The 22,870-nt window shown below is 55.6% G+C and overlaps 1 protein-coding gene and 1 long non-coding RNA gene across 3 annotated transcripts in view; both read right to left on the bottom strand.

Annotated features, from left to right (window-relative positions):
• STUM (stum, mechanosensory transduction mediator homolog) overlaps positions 1-22,870 on the bottom strand; it is a 63,034-nt gene that overhangs the window by 39,710 nt on the left and 454 nt on the right. The window lies entirely within an intron of this gene.
• On the bottom strand, positions 809-22,592 carry LOC122211727. The gene is made up of 2 exons (XR_006198786.1): positions 22,338-22,592; positions 809-1,058 (listed from the first exon to the last, which is right to left on the bottom strand). It is a non-coding gene; the product is annotated as an uncharacterized LOC122211727 (long non-coding RNA).

Here is a 22,870-nt window from a genome sequence, read left to right as displayed (position 1 = left end):
AAGTCAAACATGGTTTAGACCAAATCCGACCACAGCCTCTCTCCCTGGGAGGCCCCAGTCTTCCCTGCTGTTTCTTTTCTCTTCTTTAAATATTTTTAAAAATGTTTACTTATTTTTTGAGAGAGACAGAATGCGAGCGGGGGAGGGGCAGAGAGAGAGGGAGACACAGAACCCGAAGGAGGCTCCGGGCTGTGGGCACAGAGTCCGACGCGGGGCTCGAACTCACGGACCGCGAGATGGTGACCTGAGCCGAAGCTGGACGCTCAACCGGCTGAGCCCCCCGGGCGCCCCTTCCCTGGTGTTTCTGACCGCCCCGGGCACGGGCCACCCCCCTCCCCTCCCAGCCCCTCAGGGCTGGCCCTGCCAGCACCCACCCTGGTTTCCTCCTCCTCCCCCCGGCCAGGCTTCAGCAGCATGTTAGGGTGTCATGGACTGAGGCTCCCCAGCAGTATTTCTCAAATGGGGTTCTTCTCCAGAAATGCAAGTTCCTCGGCCCCTCCCCGCTCCTCCTCCTACTAAATCAGACCCTCCGAGGGCGGCAGCTGGAATGTGACATCTCACAAGCTTCCCCAGGGGATGCGGAGGCGCCTTGAGGTTAGAAAACCACGGTGGGGGACCACACCCATATTGGCCACGTCCCCGACCGGTTACTGTGTTCCAGAATTTCTGAGCACCCGCCGGGAGCCAGGCAGTGTCCCACGTCCCTGGTGGAGCAGAGGTGAGTGTGCCCACGGCCCACCGTCCAGGGGCCCTGGTGGCTCGCACGGCATCCGTTCTCTTACAGCTAGACCCCCCCCCCAACATGTTCCAAGATGACAATAATATTTAATCGGAAAAAAAAATAATCATACAACGGGCAGAGGACCTGAACGGACATCTCTCCAGAGAGGACACACAAGTGGCCAACAGGTGCTCAACATCACTCATCCCCGGGGAAACGCAAATCGAAACCACAGGAGACGTCAGAATGGCCATCAGGCGACAGACGACAGGTGTCGGCAAGGATGCGGCGGACGGGGAACCCTGGTGCACCCTTGGCGGGAACAGCGTGGAGGCTCCTGAAAAAAGAGAACCGTGATCCCGCGATTTCGCTCCCGGGTACGGATCCACAGGAAACAAAAATCACGGCCCCAAGGAGACACCTGCACCCCCACGCGCATCGCCACGTGATAGCCAAGATCTGGAAACAACCTACATGCCCCTCGATGGACGGATGGACGGACGAGCAGATAAAGAAAACGCGGTCTGTGCACCGTGGAAGGTTATTCCGCCTGAACACTGGAATGGAACCTTGCCATTCGCCAACGACGTGAATGAAACTTGAGGAAGTAACGCTAAGTGAAATAAGCCAGACGCGAAAAGACACACGCCACACGATCTCACATGCCACAGCTTAAAAAAAAAAAAGAAAAAAAAACCTCCAAGCTCAGAGTAACGGCCGGTAGAACAGTGGTTACCAGAGGCTGGGGCATGGGGGGGGGGGGGGGGGGGGAAGGGGAGGCAAAAATAAATTCCTTTAGAGCCTGGAAAGGAAATGTAACCCTCCCCGTGTGCCTAGCACGATTCCAGGCGGTTTGTGGAACAGCCTGTTTAACCTTCCAAAGAGCCCCGCGAGGCAGGTACTATCGGTATCCCCATTTTGCAGACGAAGAAGCAGAGAGGTTAAGTCACTTGCCCGAGGTCACACAGCTCTCACACGGCAGAGTGGGATCCAGGAGGGTTCCCCTCAGCCAAAGAAGTGCTACCCAGCCAGAGGTCACCAGGACTCAGGGAAGCACTCACACACAAAAATCCTGGGTCCTTGGCTCCCCATCATGAAATGCCCTTTTGCTCGAGAACCCAGAGGGGACCTCTCCCTCCCACGTGCCCTCCTCCGGGCAGCGTGGCAGGTGAGTCTACTTCCGCTTCCTGTTTCCTCCCAAAGGGTGAAATCTTCCCATTCCCGACACGGGGAGCAGGGGCCCGTCCTGGCCTTCCTGCACCCTGGAGCATCACAGAGCAGCTCATAAGGCAGCACCCCGAGGGCAAAGCTCCCCACAGCCCAGGGCCGAAGCCAAGGGATGTACCTGCCTCACCCTCCCCCCCCCCGCCCCCCCCGCAGGATCCTTCCTTCTCCTCCTCACCGCCCACCAGCCCCTGCTAGCAGCCACGCTGCCTGCTAACGAAGCATTACTTTAAAAAAAAAAAAAAAATCAACTTTCTGTGACCTTCTGTGCCTCCGCAGGCGTGAGGCTTGAGGACGAGACCGTGCGGAGTGCAGCTGGCACTCTGCGCCTTTCCAGCGAAACTGAGAGCACACCCTTGCCCAGTGCACATGCCGGGCAACGGCGTGCCGGCCCACACGCGCACAACACACTCTCCCGGACACCTCGGCTTGGCTTTCAAGGAACCAAGATCAGCCCTCTGCCAGGCAGGGGAGTCTGGCACATTCTCCTCTGGGGGGCCCTGTTCGGGTTTCTGGTCTTACGTGAATAAAAACAGTCAACACGAGGGCTTTCTAGTAATTCATAATTCCTTATGATTCATGGTTCTGTATGATTCAAACCCTTCGGCTGCGCCCCGACTCTCAGTTAGGCAGCGCCTGCCATCACGTGCCCGGCGTGACACTGGAGAGCCTCGTGGATCATCTCGTGCTGACACGTTTCCACCTGTAGCTTCTTTTACCGGCTGTTGCTTTCCCAAAACATTCTGCGTTGTTAGAAATTTCTCTCTTATTTATTCTGCTTCTCCCTTGATCTCTCTGTGTATTCCTTTCTCTGTGAAATAAAGCTTAATGGCGAAGCCTCCCCGTGAGCCGAAACAAATGTCTAGCGTCATTGATAAAAAGTTTGGTGCCACTGGGACCATCTAACTCTTCTTCTAATTGAACCGGCTTCTTCTCAACTGCTGGCATTCAAGAGGACCTTAACACAAGAATTTCTTACACAATGTCTCCTTGTTTTAACAGCTAACATTTGTTACGTTTTCACTTGCTATTATCTTCCGTTGCAAACGTTCAGCACTTCAGCAGTACCGTGCATGATGTGGGAAATTGTTTTTTCTTTTTGGATGAATCTGGTTCAAAGGCAAAAAGAGGCGTCAGGCTCTTTACCACCCCTCGGGCAGCTCCGAGGTCGGATCCCCCCAAAGCTTTGTGGGTCGCTCTGACCTGGGCAGAACCACTGATAAGCCAAGGGGATGCCCGTGACCCATCAGCCAGCCGGCTGGGCCCCTTGTCCCCTGACCAGGCCCACTCCCCAGAAGCCTTGGGTGTTAGGTTTAGGGGCTCGGGGCTCTGCCGGGGTGCGGATCCTTGGAATCAGATTTGCAGTGTTTGAGGGAGGCAGCACCGGACCGACTGCCAGATTCGCCACCTACCTCCCCCCTCCCCCCACCAACACTGCCTTCAGTATCAACCTCAGCCTTCAATGTGCAAAAATCCCCACCGAAATCATGTTTATGGAAATTATATCACCATGGCAACTGTAAAGGTCTCACAAGTATTTTTAAAATAGCAAATTAACAAAACCCACTTATAAAAACCTAAAATCTGTTCCTTGATGAGCATTAGCGAACACACAGATGGAACAAACACAAAATGCGTTTCGTGGCCCGAGGGCCCAGCCGTCCGTAAAAAAGGGCTCCTGTACTGGGGGGGGGGGGGGGGCAGGGGGTTTGAATCTGGGAAAGCAAAGTTTTATTTTCCTAATGAGAGACTGCACTTTGGAGTTATTCTGGAAAATGACACCAAGATCTTCTGGTGCCGAAAAATGCGGGTAAGAGACCTGAACGGCTGAAAAGACTAATTTTTTACTTTCTATTTTCACATCACTGATATTATTACCTTCTCCACTCTGCAAGACAATTCCATTTTTAACTCACAGGCTCTTAGCAATTGCATAAGCTTCTGCCGCTGCGATTTAGCCTGGCTGAATCTCTATTATAAAACCCGCTTCTCAGAAGTCTGCACACAAATCACACAGGAGGGGGAGAAAGCCGGATTCAGAAGTACCCGACTAGAACCTTTCTGCTTTTTCAAAACGTAATTGGCATGGCTATCGCAGGGGATCCTTTCAAGCAGACGACGCACCGCTTTGGGGCGTCTTTTGTGAAGACTTAAAACATAATAAGCGTGTTTTGATGACTCTTCTCCTAACAAGGAATCGCCGGGGGCTTTAGACAACTCAAACAGCGGAGGCTCTCGCTGTGCGTGGAGGAAGAAAAATCAAGCCACGCGATGACGATTTCGCGGTGTTCCTGGCCCCGGGCTCCGAAGGGGGCGGGTGGGGGACAGAAGGGAAGAGGGGGGCTAGAGAGCAAAATGCTGGGTCTTTGGGAGTGGACAGTGCACCGGACGGAGGAGGTGACTGGCTTTTAATGGCCCATGGTTATCTCAGGGAGCCAAAGAGGAGTAGCTGTGCCAGGCACGAACAGGGGCCAGACGGTGGCTCTTCCAGAGTGATGACAAAGCTGGAGAAGTGTCCCCGAGGATTGCCGATGGACGGGGAGCTGGCGAAAGGCGGACGTCTGCGGACTGTGGGGAAGGGGAGAGGCGGAGCGGGTGGTGGCCCAGAGGCAAAGGCAGGAGGAGGGGAGGGTCTCCGGAGCCCAGCTTTCCTGGGAGGAGAGGTCGGCCCTGAGCTCCGTGAGCCGAGCGCCGGGCCCAGAGCCGCCCCAGGGAGGCCGGCCGAGGCTGGCGGCAAAACAAGAAGGCGAAAACCGTGGAGGAAACCCAGAAGGGGACCCCCGATGTGCGAGCCGGGGAGTCACGCTGCCCTGCCCCCCCCCCCCCCGGCCCACTTGGGAGCATGGCATCTCACGAGCACGGGAGCCGTTTGGCAGCCGGACGCCCACGACCGTCCGCGGGCAGGAGGCTCCGGCTCGGGGTACTGGCTGTTCCAGAACTTCCACGAGGAAGACCGTGTTAGAACCGGCTTCTGCAGGACCACGGGGGAAGTGGGGGGGGGGGGGGCGGTGGTGGGGCCAAGCTGGCGGGCCAGGATCCCCCTGCCCGGTGAAGGGGAACGCGCCGGAAACAGCCATCTCTGCGCCAGAGGGTCCCAGCAGGAAACGGGCTGGGGCTGGGGTGGCAGAAGGGGGCTGCGGGGCAGAAGCCACGGCCACAGGAGGAGCTGACAGCCAGCCTCCGTCCCTCTCTTCCGTCCCCTGCCAGTGCCTCCCAGTGCCCAACACCCCTGGTGAGGCAGGCCACGGAGGCCAGCGCCCCGGGGCCCAGAGCAAGTCAGAGAAGGGATGGGGCGCCAGGGAGACAGGCGGTGGAGGCCTCCCCTCCTGCCCCCACCTCCGCAAGGGCAGGGCTCACCCCTTCGGGAAACAAAAGCACGAAACCAACCAGGGCCAGCAGGACAGGCAGCCGGAGTGGGGCCCCCATTCGCCTCCTGACAAAGGTACAGGCTGCCGTGGTCCTGCTCTGAGATCTTCGTCGAAGATCTCAGCATAAACATCTCAGCATAAACACAGAGGCGGGACTGCTCACCACCCGGGCTGTGGACAGGCACACGGTGGGGCCCAGACGGGGGCGGTGAGCACCATTCAGGGCCCGGGGCCCTCATGGCGGGGCTGGAAGGAGAGGCTGGGAGGCGGGCTGTCGTGATAAACGGAAGCGGAGTGGCAGGTAGGCCAGAGAGCCCAAGACAACGGCTGCTCGGTTTTAAGGGACGTTCTGCCCATCGGTCCGCCTCCCACCCCCGGTCAGCGTTCGCGATCTTCAGACTTGTGTTGACAGTCACGTGCACTTCCCCTCCCAGGCGGTGACAGTGCCGGTCCCCCTCGGCGGCCGGGAGCCCCAAACGGAACACGAAATGACAGGAGGCAGACAGCACTGTGGAGACCCGGCTGCCTTTCCCCTGGTCTCTCCGAGCATCCCCGAGTCCCTGCGTCCTGACACAGGGGAGAGCTGGCCCTGGGTCCTCGGGGGGCCCCACACGGGGAGATCTAGAACATCCCGTGGCGGAAGCTGCGTTGCGCTGAGGTGAGAGCTGGCGGGGAAAATAAAACGCCCGGCGGAGGGTCGTCCAAGAGCGGGCCCAAGCGACGGGCCCCTGTGGCTTCTCCCCGCTTTCGTTAAAATCATTTCCGAAGCACCGAGGCCCCGCTCCTTGACGTGCGTCAGACTCAGAGTCAAGCCACGGACGCTGAAGCCCAAGACCAACCGAACCTTCCGACCTCAGAACCCCAGCCCTCTGGGCCAAAGACGGTTACGTTTCCATCCGCTTCCGAGCCGGGCCACAGAGTGATTCCTGGGAAGATTCCATTTGTACGTTCAACCCCAGGGCCCCCCTCCCCGCCGGAGCAGCCAAGGCCGAGGGGAAGTTCTGTGCTTGGCGTGACGACGTGATGCGCTCACTGGCCGTTGGCTGGAGGTTGGTTTCTCTGAGGTCCACCGAGGATTCTCTGACTCCACACGGAGATGCCAAACAGGAACAAACAAGAAAAGACCTCTCCAAAATAGATCTGGAGCCCTGGGATCCGCTCCAGCTCTGGCTGGGGCGTTCAGATTCTTGGTGCGCCCCAAAGGCAGGCTGCACACGCAGCGGGTTTAGTCCCAGCCGGCCGCTGCAGAGGAAGCTGCCTATGTCGCCCGGCCTCCTGGGAAACTCATTTCTGTGACGCTCAAGCCTGCGCGGATCACACACGCCCACAGGACTGCGCCAAACTTGCGTGTGACCTCGGGGGTTTCAACAGGGGGAGTTCCTGGGAAAATCTCTTAAGGGCGTCTGGGCCCTACAGGCCAATGCCACCTGCACCACGACTCCCGTCCTGTGGCCCCAGACGGCCCCCGAGTTGGTCAGAACTGGTAATAGACCTTAGGGGAGAAGAAAGAGCCTACTCAGAGTACCCTACTTTGCATTTAGTTGAACCCTAGGAGTATATTTGATTTTTAACCATATATTTTTTTAAATTCTTCTTTTAATGTTTATTTCTTTTTAAGAGAGAGAGAGAGAGAGAGACCAGGAGAGGGACAGAGAGAGAAGGAGACAAAATCCGAAGCAGGCTCCAGGTTCTGAGCTGTCAGCACAGAGCCCGACGCGGGCTCGAACCCACAAACCGTGAGATCATGACCTGAGCCGAAGTTGGACACTTAACCGACCGAGCCACTCAACCGCCCCTTTAACCATATTTTTTAACTTTTAAAATACTCCCAAACTTGCAGAGAAGTTTCAAGAACAATCCAGGGCACTCCCATCTATGCTCTACCCATCACCGATTCTTGCTACTTTGCTAATTGAGCGACTTTCTTTCGCTCTGTGTTAGGATTCCTTTTTCCCCACCCATTTGTGAACAGGCTGCATACGTCACGGCTCTCGAGTCCCTTAGTCGTGTGTCTAACAACAAAGCTGTGTTCTTACACAGTTGCCGATTTGAGGAAGCGTGACAGCAGATACGGTAACGTATCTAATTGAGAGCCCAATATTCCGGCTTTGCCACTTTGCTTCGATAATGTCCATCTTGGTACTTGTTTTCCCTTCAGTACAGGATCCGATCCAAGATTATGCTCTGTACCCGGCTGTTGTGTTTCTTCAGTCTTCTTCAATCTTTCACGACACTGATATTTTGGAAGAACGCTGCCCAGCTATGTTGCAGAATCCCCCTCACTTTGGGCTTCCTGGTGTTTCTTCAGAGTAGGTTCAGATCACGCACCCCCCAACGCGACACAAGTGTTGCTATGACCCCCCCCCCCAGGAGATCCCACCAAGAAGCCCGCCATATCTTTGCGTCCCGCCTCGGCGATGTAAATTTTTAACAGCTTAACTGAGAGGTAATTCATGTGCCGTCACATTCACCCATTTAATAATTGAGTGGCTTCTGGTATATTCAGAGTCGTGCAAAGCAGCACATCCAATTTGAGGACGTCTCTGCCACCCGGGAAGAACCCCCGTATGTATCCGCAGGTCTCCCCGTGTTCTCCGAGCCATGCCCCTCGGCCACACTGTCTTCCACCTCTGTGCACCTGCCCCTTCCAGACAGTCCATAGAAATGCGCCCGTACAGTGTGTGGCCATAATTCTTTCAAGGTCTAGGCGATATTACTCGGTTCGCCCGGCGAGATGCTGTATGACTTTTCCCTTTGCAGGTTTTTTTTTTTAAGTTTCTTTATTTATTTTGAGACACAGAGAAACAGAGACAGAGAGTGAGAGCAGGTGAGGGATGGGGGCGGGGGGAGAAAAATCCCAAACAGGCTCCACCCTGTCAGCGCAGTCTGATGCGGGGCTCGAACGCATGAGCCGCGAGATCACGACCTGAGTCGAAGTCAAGAGTCAGACGCTTAACCGACTGAGCCCCCCAGGCGCCCGCCCCCGCCGCAAGTCATAAGCATTCTGTGGAGACACTTTGAGGTCACGCAAACATCCTGCTCTCCGTCAAAACTCCCCCCTAGATGTAATGTGATGGCTACTGCCCAAGCCAATCTTGATTAAAACGGTTTACTAAGATCGATCACCTCCCCTGTCGGCCTCCTCCACTTATCAGCCATTAGCTGCATAACTGGAACGGACGGATGGAGGCCCGGTTCTTCTCAGTAACCTCGTGACTGTCCCCAGCGAAGCTCCCGCAGAGCAGGCCCTCTGCCCCAGCGAAGGGACAGCCAACATCCCTCCCCGGAGTGGCCGGGACACCAAGGACCCCTCAGAGGCGCACATGCTCCGGTACAGCACGCCCTCCACTCCGCCTGCAGCCAGAGAAGGCAGTCCCCCTACCTCCGGCTGAGCTGGGAAGGCGGAGCGGGGGGGACACGAAAGCCTGTGTCCCTCGGGTTGGGGTTCGGCAGATGAAAGGAACAAGGCGCCCTCCACCCTGCTTTGCCACGGGAAATCAACGTGCGTTTCGTTCCACCTGCCCGGACCAGCGGTGGGAGGCCCCACCAGCAGGTGACAGACACTTAGCCCGCACCGCCACGGGAAGGACGCTCTAGATTTAAACAGAAAAAGCAGGATTTCAAGGGAGCAAGAGGAACACGGAGGCGGCCGGACGGTGCCGGAAGGAGGAGCGCCCCCACGGAAGTGGTCAGGAGGCCACGTGAGACGGGCCTGGACGGCTGGGCATCCCGCCCGTGACGGGGGGGCAGACGTGCGACAGGCGCCAGGGCCCAGGCGGCACCCTGGGAAACCAAGCGGCCCCGCTGGACTAAACAAACCACTGAAGCAGCGTGGATAACGTTCACGGGTCCCGCGGGCCCAGCGTGGCGTCCGAACTGAGCCCGTGCATGGACGGCGGGGAGCTGCCGAGGGCTTCGGAGCAGAAGAGGAAGTGGTCAGAGCGGGGACAGGGGCACAGATGTGATCTGGGGACACGGAAGCCCCGTTGGCACAGCAACGTCACGGCCCGGCCACACCACGCGGTGACCCGGGAGGGGCCGCGGCCACGCAGCCCGGCCCACGGGGGACGCTTCCCACACACGCCAGCGTGGCCAGAGCCGGCCTGTCCCGCAGGGCAGGGCTCTCTCCACCCCAGAAAGGTCCCAGGGTTCAGCTTCCGCACTGGTGCCGGGCTGTCGCGTCTTCCCTGGGGGGGTTGGCCTTCTGCGCCGGACGCGTCTTGTCACCATCCGCCACAGCGACCTGGGCCCGGCCTGCCCGGACGCGCATGCCTGCGCCGGCTGACCCCGAGGCGGCCACGCCAGAAGCTTCCTCGGAGGCACCTGTGTTGGCGCGTTCCCGTCGCATGGCGCTTCGGAGGTTCTGAGAGAACGCGGTCAAGTAGCGAGACCGCAAGACAGGACGGGCGGAAGGCACAGATGATGGATATGCTAACGAACAACAAACACGGAATCACACACTTTGAAAGGTGCACGCGGTACGTACAGGTGGACCTCAGGGGCACTGCGGGTCTGGCTCCAGAACGCCGCAGCAAAGCGACGGTTACAATAAAACAAGTCAAGGGGGCGCCTGCACGGCTCAGTCGGTTCAGCGTCCGACTTCGGCTCAGGTCACCATCTCACCGTCTGCGAGTTCGAGCCCCGCGTCGGGCTCTGTGCTGACGGCTCAGAGCCTGGGGCCGGCTTCGGATTCTGCGTCTCCCTCTCTCTCTGACCCTCTCCTGTTCATGCTCTGTCTCTCCCTGTCTCAAAAATAAATAAAACGTTAAAAAATAATAATAAAAATAAATTAAAAAATAAAAATAAAAAAACAAACCAGACAGGAGCGCCTGGGTGGCTCAGTCGGGTAAGCATCCGACTTCGGCTCAGGTCACGATCTCACAGCTCTTGGGTTCGAGCCCCGCGTCGGGCTCTGTGCTGACGGTCGGAGCCTGGGGCCGGATTCTGCGTCTCCTTCTCTCTGCCCCGCTCACGCTCTGTCTCTCCCCAAAATAAATAAACATTAAAATTTTTTTTTAAAAAACAAGTCAAGCGAATGCCAGCCATCTGTGCGTCGGAATCATAAACGCCGACGACAGACCACTATAGCAACTGTAATAACGAGAAAGTCAGAAATATCGCGAGAGTTAGCCGAACGTGACACAGAGACAGGAAGTGAGCAGATGCGCTGGGAAAACAGCCCCCAGAGACTTGCTGCCACGAACCTTCCATCCGTGGGAGATCACTATCCACAATGCGCACGACAGGCCTGCGAATTCACCTCCACGAGGCCGTCAGGAGGGGCGCAGAGGCTGGCAGTGATGAGGAGGCCCTGGCGGCGGGTCACACGCCGTCCCCCGCACCCTTCAGTACATCTCTGCAGGGCCCGTGCGCACATTCGATTTGACAAGTGGCAATCGGGCGCCCACTACGAGCGGCACCAAGGCGGCGGGAGGGTCACTGCCGGAGTCGGCGGGGACAGACCCAGGGGAGGCCCCCCGGGCAGAGGGGGCCCCTCTCGGGTAAAGCTCCCGGCCCTGGGAAGGCCGGACCATTTCCTTTGTCCAGGTTCTAGGACAGGCTGTTCTCTACAGACACCGGATTATTCTTGGCATCGAAGTCAAGCTTCTCTGTAAACGACCAAAGCCGACGGGGTGCTCGGCTCCACGGGCGAACCCCGGCGGTGCCCAACCCCGCATTCTGGGCTCCGGGACGGCCCTGGCCTCAACGTCAGCTCACTCCGTCCAGGAGAGCAACCTCTCCAATGGATTTAAGGCCTTTTCTAAAGGAAATGCAGAACAGGCCCCTGTGTTTTGCCATTTGAATAAGGAAACGTTGCCCCCACGCCGTCGCCTCGGCGTCCCCTCCAAAGGTCGTCCCGGGTGCGGGTGCGCACGGCTCAGACTGGGGCACGGAGACCCAGCACTCAGTTCTTGTGGGGAAGTTCCCACGCTGGAGATGCACCTGCCCGACGTACGGCCAAGGCCACCCCCACCTTGCCCAGGTGACGGGGCTTCACGGAGCACCACACAGGCCTAGGAACCGCCTCTGCCTACAGTAAAATAACTCGAGGTAAAGGCTGGGGTGGGATTCGTGTGAGCACATGCATATGCGTCCCCCCCCCCCCACACACACACACACATTACCACTCGGATGCTCCCACGGCCTCTTAGAAAACTGTAAAGTCAGCCTCAGGCCCTGGGTATGGGGTGTGCACCATCAACACCCCCCCACCCCAGAGACCTCACACTCACCCCCCAGCGCGTGGGGCCTGAATGCTCCTGTTGTCCTGCCCACGAGCCCGGAGCCTCTGCCACAATGGCCCCAGAGATCACCTTGAGAACCCAGGAAATTTTCCCGATGTCCACTCATAACGAAAAAAGACAATGACCTTGACAATGACCTTGTGAGGCGGCTGGGCGGGAATTATGTCCATTTCACGGATGGAGACACAGAGGCTCGGAGAAGTCACAGGGCCTGCTCTGGGTCTCACGCTCTTGAGACCCGGAACGAGCTCCGAGGCCTCCTGACATCTGTAACACTTGCGGCTTTGGGACTCTGATGCACAACCGGAAATGTCACTTCATTCCGTGCCCCCCTCCCCTCTGGGTCATTGTTTTTTTGGGTTTTTTTTAATATTTATTTTTGAAAGAGAGAGAGAACACGAGCAGGGGAGGGGCAGAGAGAGAGAGGGAGACACAGAATCCCAAGCAGGCTCCAGGCTCTGAGATGTCAGCACAGAGCCCGACGCGGGGCTCGAACCCTCGAGCCGCGAGATCATGACCTGAGCCGAAGTTGGACGCTTAACTGACCGAGCCACCCAGGTGCCCCCCTGCCCCGGGTCATTCTGTTCAGCCCATGGCTCGTTTTCCCTGAGGCCAGTTTTGCCGACACGCATTCCCTCACCTCTGCGCACCGCATTAGCTGGGCCCAGAACATTCTTCCATTAACACACACGCCCGTTGCTCCGGCCCCCCTCCCCGACAGCCAGCCAGCTCCTAGAGGGCGGGGCCTTGTCTTCTCTGACTCCGTTCCTCAGCTCGAGTACAGACCTGGAACACAGCAGGGGCATACTGCGTGCCCAGCAAGTGACACGCTGCTGGGGGCACCCGGAATTCACCGTCCCCTGCTCAGCACTCGGGCCACGCTTCTTTGAAACACAGACTTCTTCCATATCCCCTGCTGACCAACCACTTCCAACAGCTCGGGCCCTCGAAACATCTCAGAAGAAATGGGGAGGCCAGCTGCGTTACTGAACTGGACCCAGTCACCCCTGACCCAACCCATAACGGGACACATCCCACGGGAGAGTTACTGAGCGCATCACACAGCTCGCGAGAGTGACGGGGAGCCTCTGACCCCCTGGCCACACCTGACACGGTGGCAGGTGAACACCGGAGTTCAACGATCCTGCAGCGTATACCTAGACAGAAAGAGTCACCACATGGGGTGTAGACACAGAGGCCCCGAGCATCTTAGAAGATGCCTGTTGCCGTCGTCCAAACTCTGCCACATTCGCACTGGAGCATCGTAACCCGATGAGAAGGATGTTTGCTCAAGACGATGTTTATTCAGCTTCTCCAGTTAGAAAAGTAATACACAGGGGCGCCTGGGTGGCTCAGTCGGTTAAGCGACCGACTTCGGCTCAGGTCATGATCTCACAGTCCGTGAGTTCGAGCCCCGCGTCGGGCTCTGGGCTGATAGCTCAGAGCCTGGGGTCTGCTTCAGATTCTGTGCCTCCCTCTCTCTCTGACCCTCCCTCGTTCATGCTCTGTCTCTCTCTGTCTCAAAAATAAATAAACATTAAAAAAAATTTTTTTTTAAAAGTAATACACAGGGAAGCCTGGGGGGCTCAGTCGGTTGAGCGTCTGACTTCAGCTCGAGTCATGATCTCACGGTTCGTGGGTTCGAGCCCTGCGTCGGGCTCTGTCCTGACAGCCTGGAGCCTGCTTCAGATTCTGTGTCTCCCTCTCTCTCCCTGCCCGAACCCCGCCTGTGCTCTGTCTCTCTCAAAAATGAATAAACCTTAAAAAAAATAAGTAATACATTTTATGTTCATTTTAGAAAATTTGGAAAATACAGAAGAGTATAAGGAAGAAAAATAATCCCCCAGGCTCTCGCCACCTGTTACCATCTCAATGTGCCATCTTCTGGTTCTTTCTACCCATCTGTCTATTTACCTAGCTACGTTCCTAGCTACGTATCCTTGCGTCGTCTGGATTTTAAGAGTCTGTCGATCATAAGACACGCTGCTAATCTGGCAACTTTTTAGGAAAGAAAGGAAAAAGATCGTGTCTCTTGGTATCAGTCTCCCGTTTAGAAACATCCCAAATGTGGGGAAAGGAGGTACCCTGGAATCAAGCAAACAACAAAGATTTGAGATCCTACTGATGGCACAATTTCAACCTACTTTTTCCCCCTTCTGCCACATCATCAGAAACTTTGTAAACACTATTTTCATAGGTATATAATATTCTACCATAAAGACAGCCGCGATTTATTTAACCTTTCTTCCATTGTTGTCACCTGGGTTTATTTATAACACCACTTCTTAAATTTTTTTTAATGTTTTATTTTTGAGAGAGAGAGAGGGAGCGCAAGCAGGGGAGGGGCAGAGAGAGAGGGAGACACAGAATCCGAAGCAGGCTCCGGGCTCTGAACTGTCAGCACCGAGCCTGATGCAGGGCTCAAACTAAAGGACCACGAGATCATGACCTGAGCCGAAGTCGGAAGCTCAACCCACTAGGCCACCCAGGCGCCCCAACACCATTTTTTAAAGTAATCTCTGTGCCCAACGTGGGGCTCGAACTCACAATCCCAAGATCAAGTAGTCACATGCTCCACTGACTGAGCCAGCCAGGTGCCGAGTTTGTTTATGATTTTCGAGGTTATAAATAATGCTTCGTGGCACATTTTTATGCATAACTTTTTGTCCGGGTTTTTGGTTGTCTCCTTAGGATGAATTCCTGAAAGCGGAATTACTCAATTAAAGGGCATGAACGTTTTAGGACTCTTAATACGTAAGGGCCAAACTGGCTTCCAGAAAAGATATCCCAATTTACGTTCCTATTGACAGGGTATAAAAGTCCCTTCTCTTTCCATAGCGTTGATTCTTATCCTTTAAAAAAAAAAAAAAAAGCAAGTAGGGCACCTGGTGGGGGCTCAGTCGGTTGAGCGTCTGACTCTCGATTTTGGCTCAGGTCATGATCTCATGGTTCGTGGGTTCAAGCCCCACATCGGGCTCTGCACTGACAGCATGGTGCCTGCTTGGGATTTTCTCTCTCTCTCTCCTCCTTTCTCTGCCCCTCCCCCCCCTCCCTCTCAAAACAAACAAACTTAAAGAAAAAAATCAAGTAATACAGGTATATAGTTTTTTCAAAAAATCAAATAGGGAAAAAGGGGCTTTCAGGGGAAAGCAATTGTCCCCTACGTCACCTCTCCCTGCTCCGCGTCCAGCTTCCCAAGGGCAATCACTTCTTTTCTTTCGGGAGAGATCACGAGCCAGGGAGGGGCAGAGAGGGGGAGAGAGAGAATCCCAAGCAGGCTCCAAGCAAGCTATCAGTGCCGAGCCCAACGCAGGGCTTGATCCCATCAACTGTGAGATCATGACCTGAGCTGAAATCAAGAGCCGGACGCTTGACCGATGGAGCCCCCCCCGGGTGCCACAAAAGGCAATCACTTCTATTTCTGGTTTTAGCACATCCACCCCCCCCCCCCAACCCATCATCCATCCAGCTTCTGTCTGTGGAGCCTCTGTTATAAACCAGGCTCTGTTCCAGGGTGCAGGGGTTACAGCAATGAACAACGCAGACCAGAATCAAAACCAAACAAACAACAAACCCTGCCCTCCTCCAGGAGACAGACGGTAGGAAAAAATAGTGCTCTTAAGGAAAGCGGAGTAGGGAAAGGTAGGGGTGTGGGGAGGTGGGGAAGAGCTGCAGTCCCAAGTAACGTCCTCGGGGAAGGTGTCTGAGCTGCACTGCATCCCCTCAAAGTCCCCAAGTTGAAGTCCCCACCCCCAGCACCTCACGCCAGCCTCCGGAACTGCGAGAAAGATAAATTCCTGTCGCTCAAGCCGCCGGGTCTGTGGCGCTGGCCGTGGCCGCCCCGCCACACCAATACGTGGCCTCGCGGCGTCGGCGACACGGGAGCAGAGATCTCAGGACGCAAATGAGCGAGCCACATAGATCTCTGTGGGACGAGGACGCCAGGCGGAAGGAACAGCAAATGTCAAAGCTCTAGGGTGAGAAGGTGCCTCTGAAATATTCAAGAAATGGCAAAGAGGCCGGTGGGACAGAGTGAGTGAGACGGAGAGGAGGCGATGACCCGCAGGACCGTGGGAAACGGATGCGTGGGCCGTGTCTCAGTGGCCCGTGAGCCCCGGGGCGGGGCCGCTTCAAACTGCGACGTGTCGTAAGCGAGCGACGCACACCAGGTCTTGAACACTTAGCCCGCAAAACAAAAACACAGAACCTTCCACTGATCATTTTTATTTATTTTTTATTTTTGAGAGAGCGAGAGAGAGCAGGGGAGGCGCAGAGAGAGAGGGAGACACAGAATCGGAAGCAGGCTCCGGGCTCCGAGCTGCCGGCACAGAGCCCGACGCGGGGCTCGGACTCACAAACCGCGAGATCGTGACCTGAGCCGAAGTCGGTGCTCAACTGACTGAGCCACCTGGGCGCCCCAATAATTTTTATTGATACGCATCGGATGATAAGTACTTTGGACATATTGAGTTAAATATCTATTAAAGTCCATTCCTCCTGTTCTTTTTTATCTTGTATAACGTAGGTACCTAGAAAATCTTAGGTTATACCCGTGGCCCATGTTCTATCTCTTTGGGAAAGTTCGGGCCCAAGGCCTCGTGGGTTGTGACAAAAACTTGGGCTTCTGCCCCGAGCGACACGGAGCGATTGGAGGGTTTCCAGCTCAAAAATGACAAGACCTGACTCCATCCTATTTTCAAAGGATCCCTCTGGCGATCACGGTGAGGGAGGACCACCAGGGACATCAATAGAGGTGAGCAGGTCATTTACGGGGCCACTGAGATCATCCGGGAGAAGACGGGCTTGGGCCAGCGAGGCAGAAGCGGCATGGTAGGAAGTGGTCAGATGCCGAAGAGATTCTGAAAGCAGAGCCAGAAGCGTTTCCTGGCAGATTGGGCGTGGGGTGCAAGAAAAAGCAGTCAAGGATGAGTCCGGGTTTTTGGCCTGAGCTCCTGGAAGGATGCCATTTGCTGCGAGGGTGGGGGGAAAGAAGGGAGAGGCAGGTCCAGGGAGGAACAGCAGGGGTCGGTTTTAGAGAGGTTACGCCTCGATGTCTTTTGGTTTCTGGGTGGAGACGTTAGGAAGTCAGTGGGGTACGAGACCTTGGAATCCGGGGAGAGCTCTGAAACCAAGATCTGGCTTTGGGAGTTGTTATTATAAGGACGTAATCGAGGGGCGCCTGGGGGGGGCTCCGTCGGTTCAGCCCCCGACTCTTGATTTGGGCTCAGGTCGTGATCTCAGGGTTTCGGGAGTTGGAGCCCCGTGTCAGGCTCTGTGCTGACAGCGAGGGGCCTGCTTGGGATTCTCTCTCTCTCCGCCCCTCCCCTGCTTGTGCTCTCTCTGTCTCTCTCAAAATACATACATAAACTTAAAAAAAAATTTTTTTTTAAGGATGCAACTGAAGGCCAGGAAACAGCAGGAACATCAAAGGAGCAAGCGTAGGTGGGAAAAAGAACAAGGTCAAAGAGAAGGCGGAGACTGAGAGCCTCAAGTGCCCCGGGGACCCCCAAGTTTGGAGGCTGCCGAGACGACCACGGGAGACAGAGAAGGAGCTGTGAGGTGCAGAGAAAACCAGGACGGGAGGCGTTCGGGGGAAGATAGCGTTTCAAGGGGGAGGGAGTGGGGACGCCGTCCAACGCTACCGAACGTTCCAGAAGACGGAGACAGAGACCTGACCGCTGGATTTAGCAACCTGGAGGTGCCGGCGATCCCGACAAGCACAATTCAGGTGAGTGATGGAGGCAGAGGCCAGTGGGTTCGAGGGGAGGTGAGAGAAGAGGGGTGGGTGACCGCCAACCCGCATACTTCCTGCGGGAGCCGAGAGAGAGGGCCATGGCCGTGGTGCGGGGAATGGTGCAGGACCGAGAGAGGCTAGTTTTAAAAGGCGGGGCACGATTTCAGCAGGTACACGCACCACTGGGAATGAGCCAGTCGACACAGAAACCTTGGTGATGTCAGAAAAGGGCGGGAACTCTTCTGGTGTTTTCCTGATCTCCAGAGCAGACTGGTATCGCTTGTTCCTAGTTCATCAGCATTGGCCCTTGACTTTCTGCTAGGCTAGGTGGGATTAGCTTACTGACATCACCCGTCATCTTCCTGCCGTCCCCTCCAAAATCATCCCAGATCACTACTGCCCCACTGTCCCTATAACTCTAGCTCAGTTCATCGACTGATCACCTTGGCAACCTTTATGATCACCTTGGTAACCTTTATTTCTCGGTCTGCCAACTACATACAGCATCTCGCTTTATAGGAGTAGGGCATTCACACCCTCTACCCTACCCCCCTCGCCAATGCTTGATGACAACAAAACCTCAGCGACTCATGCTTCCTTCTCATTCACCTGACACGCGGTGCCCGGCCTCTGATGTCCTCTTTATTCTGGGAGGCAGACTGCCGAGCAGACCCCACCGGCCATTCTCACGGGAGAAAGAGAAGAACGATGCCAGAAATTCACAATGCCTAAGTGTCTGCTCGGTCACCGCCACTCGCATTCAACTGGCTGAAGCCAGTCACACGGCCAAGCCCGTTATCAGTGGGCAGGGAAGGAAGTATTCCCCTCCCACAGGAAGCATGGCAAGCCATATGGCATCAGGTGGGTAAGTGCCATCCTCTTTCAGGGAGGACACTGAAGAATCGGGAACGATAATTTAATCTACCACAATCCACTTGCCAAGTTCTACGAGCTATGGTTTTCATTTTACGTCGCCCGGATGGAAAATCTTTACATCTTCCGTTATAGCTGTTACTAAGCAGTCTTCGGGGCTTTGTCTGCAGTTGCGTTGAAGAGTTGAAAACTACCGAGCAGCATTTATATTATTATGACTAAGCAAGTATTCTTTGCTGCAGAGTCAAAGAGGAGCTGAGAGCCCATAGTGTGGGCCACTGTTCCAATGAGACAGGCCCTACGCACTTAAAAGAGCCTTTCTTATATTTCACCATCTGCTCAGTATCAGGCCACATTTTGATTTGTTTCCTATCTGAGTTATGCCTTTCATGAAAAAGGTTTGGTTTTTCTGAAGTCGCTGATCACGTCTCTTTTTTCTATTGTTGGTAGAGGAAACGTGTGCTGCACTGTATCCCCACTCCCCTCCAAATTCTGTCTCACTCCATTTATCGTGTGGAATATTTTTCTTCTTCTTTTTCGAAGCCTGCTGACCTCCTGATCTAACTGGGAGGGCTGCTTCATTTTTGGATCCTGATGCTTTTGCACAGCTTTTTGTCTTTACTGCAGTTACTGATTGCTTTCTGTTTTTTAACAAAGCTTTTATTTCTGGCAGTCCCAATGACACTCTTAACTCTATGGAATGTCCCCTTCTCACATCATCCTCAGAAAACTCTTCCCCTGTGCCTTCATCCTCCCCCTCTAAAGAAGACTGACTGCTCTCAGACCCGCTGAACAATTTTTCCTCCGGTGGATGTTCATGGCTGCCCTGAATTGGATCCGTTGTTTCCTGGATCTCATATCTTCTCTCTTGGTTTACTCTCTGGTTTTGCTGAAATACGTACTCAAATAACTTCCTTAAGAAGGCTGAATAGGATGTAAACTTCCTTGGTTCTTGAATCCTCAGGACTGCCACACTTAAATATAAAATAAAGGCATCGGACCGGATGATCTCTAGTCCCTATTCCAGGAGTATGCTTCTAAGTCCATATTCATTCATAAATAGCATAGCATATTCATAGCATCATTAGCATAAATATCAAGGAGAAATTTAAAATGGTTGAAAGCATTCAAGGAACTTACGTTTAGAGTGGCAAAAAGTAAACTCTTAAAACAGTGACAAAAAGCCAACAGTACAAAGGATGCCACAAGAGAGGACAATATTCGTCATCGGTTTGAGCCTCAGGGCTACGGGGAATTAAGACAGAAGCAGAGCCGGCCTGCGGTGCTCTTATTAGGGAAGCAAGACTTCAGCTGAGTGTCAAAGAGTTAGGCAGTGTATCAGAGATTAAATATTTCTGAATGTCCAACCGCGGATGGATGGCCAACAGGATTCTGACAGAATGGCTAACCGTCAGTAGAGGCTCTCCTCCCCACCACTCCCCTGTAACCAACGTTTTCGTCTCACCAAGTCAATGGAGACAGATAAAATCTTCAAATACAAAAGTGTGATGTTGCCCCTGACCAACAGACAAACCCTCCGTCCATGCTGGGTCCTAACAATGAACTTTCGCGACACATATGAATAATTGTATAGAAACTTAAAAATGCCCTACTTTTTGGACCGTGAAGTTACCCACGATGGTCTTGATGAGTAGCACTTCACCGAACGGGACAGGGGGACATGGGGGGGGGGGGGGCTGCCGGGAGGCACTCTCTTTACCACCATCCGTTTTTAAATTTCTTTTTAACGTTTCTTTATTTTTGAGAGAGAGAAACGGAGTGCGAGCAGGGGAGGGGCAGAGAGAGGGAGACACAGAATCGGAAGCAGGCTCCAGGCTGTAAGCTGTCAGCCCAGAGCCCGATGACGCGGGGCTCGAACACACGAACCACGAGATCATGACCTGGGCCGAAGTCGGACACTTAACTGACTGAGCTCCCCGGGCGCCCCACCATCACATCCATTTTTAAAATTTGTTTTGTTTTGTTCCCATGAGGAGTCAGAGTGATCACAGATCACTGCTCCTTCCCTTCCTTTCCCCAGGGGAGGAAGCATCCCTCTGACATCCTAACAGCACGGACACTTGCATCGAGAAGGCCCGGGGATTATAAGGACTCGGCATCTCACGCAGACCCTGCACACTGGGTGAGCCAGAGACACCTGCATTAGAGGAAAAACATGGCCTCATTCAGCCCCCCACTTGCTCTCTCATTCGATTTGCAAATGAGGAGAGGACTTGCGGAGAAAGGCATTTCCAGAAAAAAAGAAAAGATCTTTGGGCCAACGGTCTGACCGGTTTCCAAAGAGTCCCAGGTAAAATGAGGACCCCAAATGCTTGGGGCCGTGGGGTTGATTTCCTCGGCAGGGTCTAACCTACTACTGCGCCCCTGGGAGCCTTTTTCTGAACCCCACTTCCACACAGGAAGAATTAACTAACTGCACACAAACGCTCTGTTCTTGCTGCCAAGACAGCATTCACCAAATTCAAAGTTTGCATCAATCTTCCCCAACAGTCTATAACGCCTCGACTGACATATTCATCGTCAGGCCCGGTGGAATGCGTTTGTGGAATGAATGACAGCGCGTGGACCGAAACAGGCTGCGTGTCACAAAAGGGCAGAGCCAGACATAAATATTCAGTTAATATTCACAAATATTCAGATAAGCCACAAGGACCTGGAGAAGAGGGTCTCGGCCAAGGAGAGGGTTTCCAGGCACTGGGACCACCAACACCAGTCATGGAGGACAGAACAAAACCACCTGTAAGTTTCACCGGGACTGCTCTGCTATCGAGGCTCCCCTGCGGGTCGAGGGGAGCAGAGAGAGCCACAGGACTCAAAGGCCCCAAAGAGCACCCCCACACATCCAGAGGTGGGGGCAGGGCTCGGCTCTGCAGAAAGGCCAAGGGCAAGAGGAACCCACCACCCCCGGAGCACCGCCCCTGCGCCCCACCCCGGAGCTTTCTATCATTTAATTTCATCCTCTCAAGGACCCAGAGTGACAGGCATCCCCGACTAACAGAGGAGAAACACCACCCAGGATCAGGAACCCCTCCCGCAGCACGGAGAAGGGCGGGGGCTGTGCGCCCAGTGAACTATACAAGGCAACCCAAACGAAATGGAAAAAAAAAAAAAAATGCCCGGATTCAGTTGCTGAAAATTCAGACATCTGCACCCCCTCGGCTCACCGGTTTTAGCCCTTTGGCGGTTTGCTTATTTTTCTCTTTATTCTCTCCTGCCTTCCCAGGAAGGTTCCTTACAAAAATCCCGTGGGATTCGGGTCTAACAAAGAGAAGCGTGAAGAGCTAGACCCCTCGGGCAGGAGAGCAGGGGCCCAGGAGGAGCGGCAGGCAGGACCGGGTGGGAAAGGTACCTGGGGAGGTGAGACCCGGGGAGGCCTGCAGGTGCCCTGGTGGGCAGCTGCCCCTCCTGGAGGTGATCCCCTCAGCCGGCCCCAGCCTGGTACAGCATCTCCTACCCAGCCACATGCATCTGTTTCCTCAAAGGACCATATCGGGTGATACTGACTTCATCACATGGAAAAAGTGAAGACACGCGATCTTCACGTCCTGGAGAGATGGCTGGGCGGTGCTCTGTACTCCAGCAGGTGGGAATCTCCGACGCAATTCACATCGGCCAGGCTTCCTCCCGGAGTCTACACTTGCAGAGAGCCGGCCTGATGACCCCCACTCCACCCGGGGGCAGGGCGGTGCAGGCTGCTGGAGGTGCCGCGGAGGGGACCCCTAACCGCCTGCTCGGACGGCTCCACGACCCTGGCCGGGCGGCCGCCCAGCGCAGAAGCACCAGTAGGCGCGAAAGGGAACGTGAATCCGACCCGAGTGGGTGGGTGGGTGTGACCTTCGCTATGACGGCCACGGCCAGAGGCCCGGCTGAGCGCGCTGAGCCCGAGGCCGTGAGAAAGGCCAAAGTAAAACAGAAAAGCACTTTCAGCTGACCTCTTTGGGAACTTGGAGCCTTATACGCTGGCAGCCGGCTCGCTCCTGGGAGGGCTCAGAGGCGCCTGTCGCTCCAGTCCCGCAGGCATTTGGGGGGTGGGAGGGGTTCCCGGGCAGGCAAGCTGGGGGTTGGGGGAGGGCAGATTGGGGTGGGGTAAGGAGACGCAGGGTGGGGAAACTTCTCATTCCCTCCCGCTACGCACCCTTCGGCACCCGTACCTCTAGGAAGGGGCTTTGTTTTAAAATTTGGGACACTGGGAACCTCAGGGCCCCCGCGGGCAGCCAGGGTCCGACACAGAATTGCCCCGGCGCGCTCCCCACTCCGTCAGGAACAGAAGGGCTGGGAAGGAGCCACGGGGTCCCCTCCGGCCGGCCGGGAGCGCTGGAACTAGCGAGATGGTCCCCCCGACCCGCGGGAGCTAACGGGCGCTGGCGGAACCGAGGGCACCCGGGAAGGAGGCGGAGGACGCGCGCCCCCGCACGGTCCGCACCCCGCGAAGGCAGGCGGGCTCGCGGGGTGTCCCTTTTGCCCCGCTCGGCCGCGGTCTGTCGCCGCCGCGCTCCCCCCGCCCCCCACGCCGGGACCCGCGCCCCTCCAAGGAAGGGGCTCGCGGGAGGGCGCGCGCGGCGGCGAGCAGGGGCAGAGGGTCTCGGGGCGTCTGGAGCCGCGCCTCGCCGGAGCCGGGGGAGCCTTTCCGCGCCGCCGCCCGCCGGCCCCCGGTCTCCCGGACAAGTTCGGGCTCTCGGGGCCG

This window comes from Panthera leo, chromosome F3 (genome assembly GCF_018350215.1).
Source record: "Panthera leo isolate Ple1 chromosome F3, P.leo_Ple1_pat1.1, whole genome shotgun sequence".
Lineage (NCBI taxonomy): Eukaryota > Metazoa > Chordata > Mammalia > Carnivora > Felidae > Panthera > Panthera leo.
This window is presented reverse-complemented; position numbering and strand designations above follow the sequence as displayed.